The sequence below is a fragment of the Myodes glareolus genome, chromosome 20 (genome assembly GCF_982192425.1).
Source record: "Myodes glareolus chromosome 20, mMyoGla1.1, whole genome shotgun sequence".
NCBI lineage: Eukaryota > Metazoa > Chordata > Mammalia > Rodentia > Cricetidae > Myodes > Myodes glareolus.
Window position 1 is genome coordinate 42214211 of NC_142045.1, and position 12326 is coordinate 42226536.

General features: G+C 47.5%; 2 long non-coding RNA genes across 2 annotated transcripts in view; both read right to left on the reverse strand.

The window, feature by feature from the left end:
* Positions 1 to 781: 781 nt before the first annotated feature.
* The window catches only part of LOC125394097 (uncharacterized), a 57901-nt gene continuing 46356 nt past the window's right edge, over positions 782 to 12326 (reverse strand). Inside the window, exons 4-5 of the long non-coding RNA XR_007230091.3 lie at positions 1035 to 1147; positions 782 to 910 (exon numbers count right to left, since the gene is read on the reverse strand). This is a non-coding gene — a long non-coding RNA (uncharacterized LOC125394097). The remainder of the gene's footprint in view (positions 911 to 1034; positions 1148 to 12326) is intronic.
* On the reverse strand, positions 3084 to 7032 carry LOC146890053 (uncharacterized). Its single transcript, XR_015735732.1, has 2 exons — positions 4399 to 7032; positions 3084 to 3489 (listed from the first exon to the last, which is right to left on the reverse strand). It is a non-coding gene; the product is annotated as an uncharacterized LOC146890053 (long non-coding RNA).

Genomic DNA, 12326 nt, shown 5'->3' on the forward strand with positions numbered 1-12326 from the left:
GACCTTCAAATAATAGCACTAATATGTGGGCGGGGGTGGGGGGGCTCGCCTCCAAACCCAAGGCTTGAGCAGCTGGCCCGCACCGCCTGCTTCCGTCTCTGAAGTACCACCATTCTTCTGCTTGTTTCTTGGTGTGTAGTCATAGTACATGGTGTGGGGTCATATAGAGACATTTTCACAGAAGTATATAAGGTTTTACTTGAAGCCCATCTACCCTCATGATGTCACATCACACCCCACCCCCATTTAGCCTCCTCTGGTTCCCTGGACAGCTTTATTTCTACTCCCATTTCATGCATACCTAAGTGATTTTGTGTATCGTGTGTATTTTATGAAGGTTTTTGTTTATGAAATCGGGGAACCACAAATGAGAGAATGCTGTATTCGTCTTGCCTTATTCACCAATCTCTCTCCAGTTGCATCCATTTTCCTGTAGACAACGTGACTTTGTTCTCCCTTGTGGTTGAAAGAATAGGCCATCATTCCAAGTAACTGGTCCCTGAATGAGGTCGTCTAATGACAAATCCTTGGGGAGATGGATGAGTCAGCAGTTAAAACTGTGATGCTCTCCCAGAGGACTGAGTTCAGTGTACAACACCCACATGGATCAGACCATAACCCCTGTTGCTCTGGCTCTAGGGGATCTGGGACTCTTCCGGCTGCCATCCAAACATGTGACATTCATTCACACTGATGCACACATACACACAAATAAAAATCATCTTAAAAATAAAAATAAATTGAAAACTAAAATAAAATCTTCTCACCATTGTATTTTATTGTTTGGATGTTGGTTGTTTGGTTGTTTCGACGGTTGGTTGTTTGGGTTAATTGGTTTCAAGACAAGGTTTCATTCTGCAGTCCAGGCTCGCCTGGAACTCATGGTGGTTCTCCTGCCTCAGCTTCCACACTGTTGGGATTATAAATGAGAGTCACTACCTGGCTGCTTACCGCCATTAGTAAACATGAACATACAAACTCCTCAACGTCAATGACCCAAGATCATTCGAGTCCATCAGTGTCATGTGACTTACACGTCTGAAGCACTTGCTGTAAAGAGCTGTCTCAAGTGAGGGCTTTAAGTGTCCTGACTTGGTTCATCCTCCCAAACACCTCTGAGGTGGGCACATCTTTGTTTTCTTCATAGCTAGGAAAAACAGCACAGAAATATTAGCTTTGACATCCAAAGCCACACAGCTCGTCAATAAGCTGAGAAGCACAGCCAGAGACTATGACTCCGAAGCCTGTACTCTAACTAGCCCTCTCTACAGTGACTCAGTATAATCAACACAAGAACCAGTCTGGACAGCTGAGAAAAGAGGAAGTTGTCTTCTTCCTAAAGATCACTTAAGGCCTTAGAGGACACAAATTGTTTTGTGCCATGGATTCCAAAGTGCTCCTGAAAGTTGTGATCCACGGTAGTGTGGCAGTCTGCAGGATGCTACACCTAGGACCAGGGAGGAGCTTGTTAGGAGCCTAGCAACCCGATTTACAGCTGAAAACAAGTCAGAAAAAAAAAATTGAGAATAAACTGTAGTAAAACCATTGGCCTAAAAGATGGCTTCCAACTGCCTCATGACTGAAACCTTCTACTTGGTGGTCATTTTTATAATAAATGCTTAGAAACACAAATTCCTAATTTCTAATTTGTTTATAAAAGCTGGAAAGAACTGTGTTGGGGAACCAGGAGATACTCAGAGAGGGCTCTACCGTGTTACCCTTTCTGACTGGGGACCATGCTGCAGTCTTCAGACAAGACCTTTGAGCTGAAGTTGCAGGCCAGCAGCGTTGCTCCTGCTTGAAGTGAATTCCAGCTGTCTGTACCGAGCACGACATTCCAAACATTCCTGGGCATCAGCAGTGTCCGGCTAGGCAGCCTGGATCTAGAGCATCCACAAGTCTGTCTCAGAGCCAGCACCCTTCCCCTTTACTATGGGCTCTACTGAGTGTGCTTGTCATGTCCCTTGTGGACAAATGCTCAACAAGAAAACAATGAAGGTTAGAGTGGCCTCTTTTGGTTCAGTGTTTATGGGACTATAGTCTACCGTGGCGGGGGGGAGGGGGGGAGGAAGCGGGGGCATGGGGCGGCTGATCACATCATGGCTGCAGTTGGGACACACAGAGATGGTGCCGGTACTCAACTGGCTCCCTCTTTCCATCCTTTTTATTCAGTCTGGGATCCCAGATCTTGGCAGAAAGCTCCCAGCTCAGGGTAGGTCTTCCCTCTTTGGTTAATCTTCTCTAGACACACCCAGAGGCAGGTCTCCTAGGTGACTCCAAACGTAGCCAAGCTTATTGGTGAAGACAGACATCCATACAGCCTGCCACAAAGCTCAGAAATCAGAACACTTCTCTGCTATGTCCAAAGGTAAAGTCTGTCTCCAACTGTGTATGAAGTCCTCCAAATTATTCCTCAGCTCGGGAGAACATTCCAGGGATGCTACTGTGGTCTGTTATTAATATAGCAAGATCAAAGACCAAATGCTAAGACCGTGTTTGGCCAGAACATGTTTTGTAACTTTTTTATGAGGCAGTGTGATCAAGCTAAAACCTAGACAGTACAAGCCAGAAAGCGAGCACAGTCCTCCTTAGGCATGAACTTCAGCCCCAAGGTTCCCTCCTCCCCAGCTCTCCTAGGTCAAGTTAGTCACACCCTCTTCTAGCTTCCCACAGCTTCCTGTCTTTATTCCAATCAGAGCGGTGAAAGTAATGCGCTCTAGTTGTCCTTGTACACGTGTGTTCTTGGGGGGGGGGTAGACCAGTGTCTTAGCATTGCGATGTCCTCGGTACTTAGCACAACTCACAAACAGTCCCCTTCAATAAGTATTCACCAAAGAAAATCTTGAAGTACAATGAGGGTGAACCTCTAAGTTCAATTCAAATGGCCGTGTTAGTTAGCTCGCTCTTGTACTAGGTCAGTATTTCTGGGTCCACCTCTGTCATTGCGTCTGGTCCTCCTCAAATGGGATCTTTATACTGCAGACTAGCCTGGGACTCCAGGTTATATGTTGATATGATATGTGTAAACAAATGGTTTCGAAAGAACATGACATAGTATGTACTGGATTTCTTGGAACAAGAAATAATGAGTCAATAAGTTAGTGGCTTTATTTCTGTTAGGAAATTGGGTATAATGAGTTTGTTGACTTTTCCATTCTCCTTACTCCACCAGAGCAGGGACAACCAATGTGGCCATTCCTACATCATCCATAGACACCAAATGGATCTTAGGCTGCCATGTCTTCTCCCATTGTTTGTGCCTGTTACCTTCAGTCCCATCCAACACAGGCAGACTGTAACTCTACTTCCAGATGACAGACACCGTGAAGTTCCCATCCCAGGACAAAGGAGGCCTGGGCAGAAGAACAGGAGTGAATTTCTGTAACCTTTGCTTCGATGGCTTCCTCCAGATCCCGCAGATGGAACCCGCTTAGCGGGAAAGCCATGCCCCAGATTCGCTTCCGCCAACTATTAATCAGCCTTTATTTCCTAGATGACGGAGAAGATTTATTAACCTGTGAAGATTCTCCAGCCCCCTCAGAAAAAGAATCGTCTTTGTCAGCTCACTTCATAAATCTTGCCTGACATGAAATCAGAGAATGGGGAACGAGGAAGAAATCCAAGGAGGCGTGAGAAAGCCGAGAGAGTCTAATCACAGAGGCCGACCTACCTCACTAAGAGCTGGGGGTTGTGGGGGAAGGGAGGGAGTCAGTTGTCAGCAAGGAAGTTGGGAAATAGTGAATGAAAGGGAATTAGGACGGAGAAGAAACAAGATTTTTATGATGTGTAGCTGGCAAAGAACAAATCCCCCTTTAATGCACTTTGAGAAACACGTAGCGGTTGAAATAACTTCTGGGTTATTTTTGGTCTAGTCTGGGCGCAGCCACAAGGCATCCTCTGCAGTGATTGGACGGTCGGGCTGTCTGTCAGCGTGTTTAGAATTACACCTCCCACTAGCTCATGCGGTAACCTTTCCAGCTTGGGAAACTTGTCTAAGACGAGAACCACTTGACCACACCCTCCTAATAGAATCCCTAAGAAACCAACTCAGACTCACGGAGGGTAATTAGACTCTTTTACAAGGGCTACATAAAACTAACTTGCCCAGACGTTGTGAAAACCGCATCAAACCTGCGCACTTGCTTAGTAACAAGCGCTTTTTTTATTTCATTCTGTCTTATTTCTGAAAGATTAAGATCTGTAGAAATAATAGCACATAATAACATCCCGGAAAAGTGAGAGCAGGTTTTTTGAAATGGCAAGCATGTAGCAGAGCATGCAGCCAAAATGCATCTTCTAATGCTGTGTGCACAGTTGCTGCTGACGGACCACACATTCGGTTCTAGGCTTTCTAGCTGCTGCTGGCTTAAAGAGAAAGCGGTCAGTTGTAGAACTCACCAGGTCCACACGATGAAAGTGCAGGAAGGGAAACGAATGGGAAACGAATGTCTTCTCATATGTTGGCGAAACTGGAAGAGGACACAGGGACAGCGTCCCACACTGTCCTGTAACAGTTTCAGACACAAACTTCACCTGCCATTGCTTATAATGCCTGTCATGTCACCGACAGCTTTGAAGCTAAAGCCAAATCTGCATACAACCTGGATGGGGATATTACTGTCCAGGTTGACCAACGAGGCGACTCGGCTCAAAGAGGGTTAACCAGCTTGTCCACACACGCCAGGGAGGCTCCCACTCGGATTCCCGCAGCACCACCCGACTCAGTGGGCTGAAAGTCTCGCAGGACTCACACAGCGCCAACCCACAGAGCGTGAGAAGTCGCCTACACCCAAAGTTGCTCTCCTCGGTCTTCACATACACACTCGTTTCCCCTTCAAAACTCTGGAAGATGGGATGTCGGAGGAAGTCATCCTGTAAGCGTTTGCTGAAAGAGAAAATACTCCCTTAGTTTTGGGGTGCCCTCTGTGCTAGCACCCATGTTGGCTTAAGTATTGATTGAAGCAGAATGGGAGGGGCTTGGTTCCGGGCTGCAGTAGTGTCTGCACCCTGTGGGCAGTGCCAAAAGCCCCTGGTCTTCCCAGCTGGTCTGCCACAGCTCACAGGTGAAGTCATCTCTGGCAGGGAAGGGTGCTCATGGGGGGGGGAAGCAGAAGGGAGGGCAGGACTGGGTCACACTAAAGGAACTCAGTGGCAGACCCGAGGAGCAGGGATTCATTGCTCTTACTCAGCAGCCCATAGCCAGGGCGACAAGCCAAGGAGGCCCACCCGAGGGGAGCAACAGCAAGCTGGGGGCACTGAGCTTCCCAAAGGCAGGCTGGCATCCCCATCCCAGACCCACTGGAGGAGGATCCCAGGACCCACTGGAGGAGGATCCCAAGCCACGCAGACCCCAGATGATTCCAATAGGCAGGAAACTGAAACCTGAGCTGGCACTTGAAGTCAAGATCAGTTCTTCACACTCCGTAATATTTATTAAGACCTCTTAAATGTCAGGCTCTGGGCTAGCCACAAGCGAGAGGGATAAACAGAGATGCGACCTTGTACTCGAGTGTACAGTTCACCAGAGGAGACAGAGTGAAGAAATACACACAGACAAGTATTGACATTTCCTCTTGCCCAGAACCCAAGCTGTCTGCCCCAGCTGCATCTGCCGATTCCCCAGTGCCGGGGAAATTCAGTGCTATTGAGCAAAACGAGCTGTCTGCAGTAAGGCAGACCGTGAAAGGAGGAAAGCGCCCTCTGGTGGCCCTCTGAGTGGTGGCGCCTGCAAGAACCCCAGTTCTACATAGAGCTAGACTCCAGGCTGGTGGCCAACCGCAAACGGTCTCAGAGCAGCAGGGAGAAGTAGAGAATTCTGTTTTGTTTGAACTGTAAATCTCTCTCCAGGGTCAAATCAATTGCATTCTTCCTCACGTCTTTTGTTCTGGGGTCCAGTGTCTGGACAGTGGTCACCATGCTCTTCTGTGCTGTCATGTGACACGCTCTATAGTTCAGGCTTCACTCTGTGGCTAAGTCCTTGAAACTCTAGCACACAGTAGAGGCAGCCGAGAGGTTCAGAGCACACATGGCTGACAAAACAAATGATCTGTTCATCCCAGTCGGCCCAGTCGGGCCTGCTTTGTAGGATCTGGGGCGCAAGGCAAATAGTCACACCCCTGAAGTCTCTGAATTTTCTGAAAATAAATGACTTCTTAAAATATTTAAATATAATCTCTGTCCTTCCTAAGAGTCTCTACGAAAATAATATTCATAAGGGGTAAACTTTGTGCTTGGAGCTAAGCCTGGTATGGCTTCATTTGCAAGAGAGTAACATGTAAATTTATGATAATAAACTATATTATTTAAATGAAATTATAAAAATAAGAGTAGCTCACTCATATTCTGTTTTCATGAATGCTGACACCTCTTGAAGAACATGGCAGTGTGGTTGTATTCCGGCCTGGGTTGGAGTGTGATCCATGGGAATCCGGGCATGGTGGCTCGAAGTACAGAAGCCCAGTCAAACCCCCGAGTGGTCTGACTGGCATTTCCTGCACATCGTGACCCAAGAAGCCAGGAAAAAAGTCTGCTAAGCACAGGCACCTGTGTTACGGGACCAACAAAATCACTCAAGAGCAATTCTGAGAGGCTGTCAGGAAAGAACGTGTTAAGAGAGAGCACAAAGTGGGGGGACATTTGAGGGCCCTAATGAAGGAATTAGATGGGCAGGCAGGGGGGAGAGAAAAAAAGCACAAGGAAAAATATAAGGAACTGTTTTCAGTGGTGCTTAATCCATAGATGGCAAAAGTCAGCGGACCTCAGCGGTGTCTGAAGGAGGCATTGGTTTGAGACACGTTGACGCTGTCTCCAACTAAAGCTTGTGAGATCCTCTCCTGGACGAAGAAAGAGCAGAGACGATGAAGTACTTCTGCCAAAGATGTAATCTGTCTGAGCCGAAAGACAGTTGGCCCAGTCGCTCCTCTCCAGGCAGTATGGTCCCTCGCTGGATTCCACCTGTAGAGCCAAGAGTCGCTCTGTCCATGGTGTCTGGCTGAGCCCAGGGTGTCAACCGCCGGCACCTGTGTCTGGGAGGTACGGGCCAAGGGCTGACACTGGCCAGAGAACAGCTTCGGTCACCTCCAGATGACAGACACCCCGTCGTCATTATTCAGAGCTTTGGATTGTGCCTGTCAGGCTCGCTGTAGGTGATAAGCCTGCCTGACTCCAGACACCGTTCTGGCAAAGTCTGTGAGAGAGTGCTTACAAATCACAAATAGCAGTATTAGCCTTGGAGGCAGACACTCAAGCACTGAAATTCTGTTCCTGTCCGTTAACAATTGTGCCTCCATGAGCTTTAGTTCCTGTACAGTTAAAATGCCAATCATAAAGGGCGGTCACCTCAGTAAAGGGGGAAATGGTAAGATTGCGAATCTGTCAGGGTCTGTCATTGTGAGCATCTGATGGCTCGACTCTTCCCTAAGTCGGAAGTTATCCAATGCCTTCCCTGAACTGGGTAGAACCTCACAGGAGTGGGTCAGTTAACATTCTAGCAAGAAGTGGATGTGGCTTGGCGAGGCTGGGAATGACTAGAGCCCACCCCACCCCTCGTTGAGGAACTATTGATGTCTCAATGGGGGCGAGTCAGATTTCTCGAAGAGTGTGGCTCCTAGCATAGTCAAGCAGTGGTGGCGCACACCTTCAATCCCAGCACTCGGGAGGCAGAGGCAGACGGATCTTTGTTGAGTTTGAGGCCAGTCTGGTCCAAAGCCACAACTGCCGTGAGCTCATGAGGGCAGCGAATGTCTAGTTTTAATTTGTTTTTATTATGTGTTATCTAGTCTATTAGCAAATGTGTTAAATTTTAATAGAGCCTTGTTTCGTCTACTAAACATTTTGACCTTTCTGGAGCAACAGTTACTAAGCACCCTTCTTTCTGCCTAAGCCCTCAGTGAGGCAGATGTCCAAGGCCAGGGACTCAGAATGGTAAACATGGAAATTATCTTACCAGAAAAATTTCATGAGTCTCTGCACAAAGTGTTTCAATTAACGCCATCTTTTTTTCTAGATGGAGCTTAACCTCTAAACCAGCAATTTACCTCAGCCATGGTGTTCCGTTTCCTTCTTCCATCAAAATTCAAATACTTGGGCCCGGGAGATGGTTCAATGGGTAAAATCACTTGCTGTGCAAGCCTGTCGATGAGTTCGATCCCCGAAGCCTACATAAGCAGGACTCGGTAGCACATATCTTGTAATCCCAGGACTCGTATGGCGAATCGGGAGACGCAGCCGGGTGAATTGCCTGGAAGTTCCCAGGCTAGCTATCCTAGAGTGCAGAGCGCAGGAGCAGAGCAGGAAGGAGCCCTGCTTCACCAAGCTGGACAGAGAGTTCCAACTCCACCCACACTGACCTGCGTGCACCCACGCTCACACACGCAGTCACGCACGCAGCCTGCACCCCTCCCCGGCCTCCTGCTCAGACTCCACCTGGGAATCAGGCCTGCAAGGATGTGTGGTCTATTGTGTGAGTACATGCGACAGTTCTTGTCGTCTGGAAAGAGAGACCCCCTCCGTGAGGAATTGCTTCCTCCAGAGTAGCCTGTGGTCATGTCTGGGGTGCATTTTTTCAATTAATGATTGATGTGGGGGTGCCCACCCCACTGTGGGTAGTGCCACCCAGGGACAGGCCATAAGGTCCTGATTGTAAGAAAGCAGGTTGAGCAAGCCAGAAAACGTCATTCCTCTATAGCCTCCTCTTCAGTTTCTGATTCTAGGTTCCTCTCTTGAGTTCTGGCGTTCGTTCCTCAATGATGGGCTGAGACCTGTAAGCTAAATAAACCACTTCCGTTCCAAGTCACTTTTTGTCCTGGTATTAGCCACATCAGTGAGAACAAACCAAGGCAACACATGCTTGGGACCAACAAATGCAACTATGATAACTTTTAGTTTAGGGGCAAAAGAACTTTATTAAGAGCTAAATTTTATTTTAATAAAAAATGTGATAAAAGCAAGTATTTTTGTGGGCTACTGTGACAATTGCAGACCACGCAGAGAGAGTGGACAAGCTTCCTCGACTTCCTGGCCCCATCGTTCTCATGGGGAACACAGACTGGGTTATAACTGGTTTTTTTATAATTCAGTAATTAAAGATGTAAAGGACCACTTTTAATTGGATTGTGGGTACACAAGATATTGTTGATAGTATTCCCCCTTTTCTGACTCATGAAGGATCTCAGAAATGCTGTCCTGTCTGTCTTACTTAGCTCCACAGTGACTGCCACTCTCTGGTCACACACACCCCTCCAGCTAAAGCCATAGAACATCCTAACTCCTTGCCTTGGAGTCTATGCTTAAGGATTACAAGTCTATAAATCCTTCAGGGACAAATATATCACCCTCCCACCCTTTGATCTCACTCAACGCCAGTCATACAGTGACCCTCAAGAAGGGGAAACTGTCCCAACCAACTCCGTCTTTGTCGGAGCACTGTGCCCAGGGTGTGTGTGTTCCCAGACCAGATCATCATTTAGCAGGGCATCTTGGTTATGAGGCACACAACTCTGCCGACAGAGTGAATTACTGACCCTGTCTCAGTTTGGGTTTCCTTATCTACAGAACCGGGATAACTGTCACAAGGGCTTTTGGGGTGAATGAAAGAGACAAGACAGGTAGGTGTCAGATCAGAAACACTCAATAGATGCCCATCATTGGTACACCCCCAGTGTAAGTAATCAGGAATTATGTCCCTGCATCTTTCTTCATGGGTAGAAGGTCTGACTGCAGGGACACCTTAAAACCAATCCTGTTTTTCCGGACACCATGCAAGATGCTATTGCACTCTTCTGAAACCGAAGCCCGTGTTATTTAACTCTGCTTTTGTTAACGCACATAGAACCTGCTTCCCTGAAGCTAATTTGCCGATCCCCTGTTCGCACAGCACACCGGTTTGCAAGGGGCTTGAGACACTGACAACAGGGCAGCAGTCCCGGCAAATGTACGGGTTTAAAGACAAGGTCCATAAGGTTACCCTAACCCCCACCATTGTCAACCTCTATGACAGTTCATCAGGTCACTACACCCACATAGCTGCAAGAGGGACATGGCTCTTAATTTATGTTTAAGTCATGTGTATGTGTCTGTGGGAGTGTGGGTATGGACAGGTGAGTATATGTGTCTGTGGGAGTGTGGGTATGGACAGGTGAGCACAGGTGCCTGAAGAGGCCAGGGGCATTGGATCCCCTAGAGATGACATTGAGGGTGGTCGTAATCCTGGTGTGGGTGATGGGGATCAAACTCTGGTCCTCAGGGAGAACAGATACACGCTCTTGACAGATGAGACATCTCTGCAGCCCCTTTTTTTTTGTTTTAAATCAACATAGGCTACATCTTTACAAAAGTAGTGAACACGCCTCTCAGGCACTTGTGACCTACCAGCTGAGGCCAAGGGGTTGGTTTGTCACAAAGATTTTGATTTCCTGGTTCCTTCAATGATGTGGGACTCCCCTCTGTATGCTGTGAATATCACTGGTGAATAAAGAAACTGCCTTGGCCTGTTGATAGGACAGGGTAGAACTAAGCAGTGTGGGGAGGGGGAAAGGGATGAAACTGAATGCTGGGAGAAAGAAGGCAGAGTCAAAGAGAAGCCATGGAGCCGGAGACAGACAAGCTGGAACCTTGCCAGTAGGCCATGAGCTTCATGGTAAAATATAAAATAATGTAAATGGGTTAAATTAAGATGTAAAAGCTAGCCAATAAGAAGTTAGAGCTAAAAGGCCAAGCAGTGATTTAATTAATACAGTTTCTGTGTGGTTATTTTGGGAGTCTGGGCAGCGGGAAAACAAACAAGCAGCCTCCAAACCTCTCTCCAAGGATTGGTTCTCAGTCAATCAATCATTCAATCAACCAAGCATTTCCCAAGCACTGTTTTTCTATCTAGGGTTATGGGTCTCCTTGATTATAGACAGAGGAAGGTAAAGAAATCTGCTTTTTCTGCTTCTAGTGTGAGATTTTCCCTGTAGCCAGGAGTGTGCCTCTTCTTCTCACCGTACCCGCTCCTCACTGCCCCTCTTCTCCTCACTTACCCCTCTCCACACCACCCCCCTCTTCCTTACCTCCCCCCTCTCCTCACCTTCCCCCTCACTACTCCCCTCTCCTCTTCTCCTTGCTGCAAGCTCCCCAACTCTCAGCTCTGTGTCCAGGTTCCACCTCTTATGTTAGGGCTTGGCATCCATTGTTTTGTGTAACCTGTTATGGTGGCCTGAGTAGGAATGGCCCCCATAGACTCATGTGTTTGACTCTTTGGTCATAGGGAGTGGCACTATTTGGAGGTGTGACCATGTTGGAGGAAGTGTGTCACTAGGGTGTGGGCTCTGAGGTCTCAGAAGCTCAAGCCAGTTCTCGCTGCCCGCTGCCTGCAGATCCAGATGTAGACAGAGCTTTGAGCTCCTTCTCCAGCACCACATCTGCCTGCATGCTGCCATGCTTCCCACCTTGATAATAATGGATTAAACCTCTGATTTGTAAGCCAGCCCTAACTAAATGTTTTCCTCTATAAGAGGTGCGGTGGTCATGGGGCTTCTTCATGACAATAAAACACTGACTAAGACACAATCAAGTAGATGATGTTCTCAGACAGGTCAGGTACCCATAGATGACAGGGCTACTGAGTGATAGAACAGACCGAAACCAGATAGTCTAACACTAGGACCCTACTTGTTTAATCTAATCGATGCGGTAAAATCAGCCAAGTTCTATCAAGTAGCTATTTTGAGAGTCTTATACTCATTTTTGTTTATTTATTTACTTACTTATTTTTGAGGCATGCTCTCCCTATGTAGCCCTGACTCTCCTAGAATTCCTTGTTGTAGACCCAGTGGGCCTTGAACTCACAGAGACTTGCCCCCTCTGCCTCCCCAGTGCTAGGATTAGAGACATGTGTCACACTCTTGGCAAGAAGTTTGTTCTTAAGGCTTAGATGCTTCCATTTATCACAGATGTAAAATATTTCAAATATGCTGACGCAATTACTAAATACGGTGACTAGTTTTATGTCAACCTGACACAAGTTGAAGTCATCTCGGAAGAGGGAAGCTCAAGTAAGAAAACGCTCTGTAAGATCAGGCTGTAGACAAGACTGGAGGGAATTTTCGTAACCAGTAATTGATGTTGGAGGGCTCAGCTCATTGTGGGTGCTGCCAGCTCTTGGCTGGTGGTACTGGGCTGAGCAAGCCTGGGCAAACAAGCTAGGAAGCAGTACCCCTCCACGGCCTTTGCTGATGGTCCTGCCTCCGTGTTCCTGCCCTGACCTCCCTCAGCCAGGGCCTTTTACCTAAAAGTATAATCCAAATAACTCTTTCCTCCCAGGTTGCTTTTGGCCATGGTGTTTACTC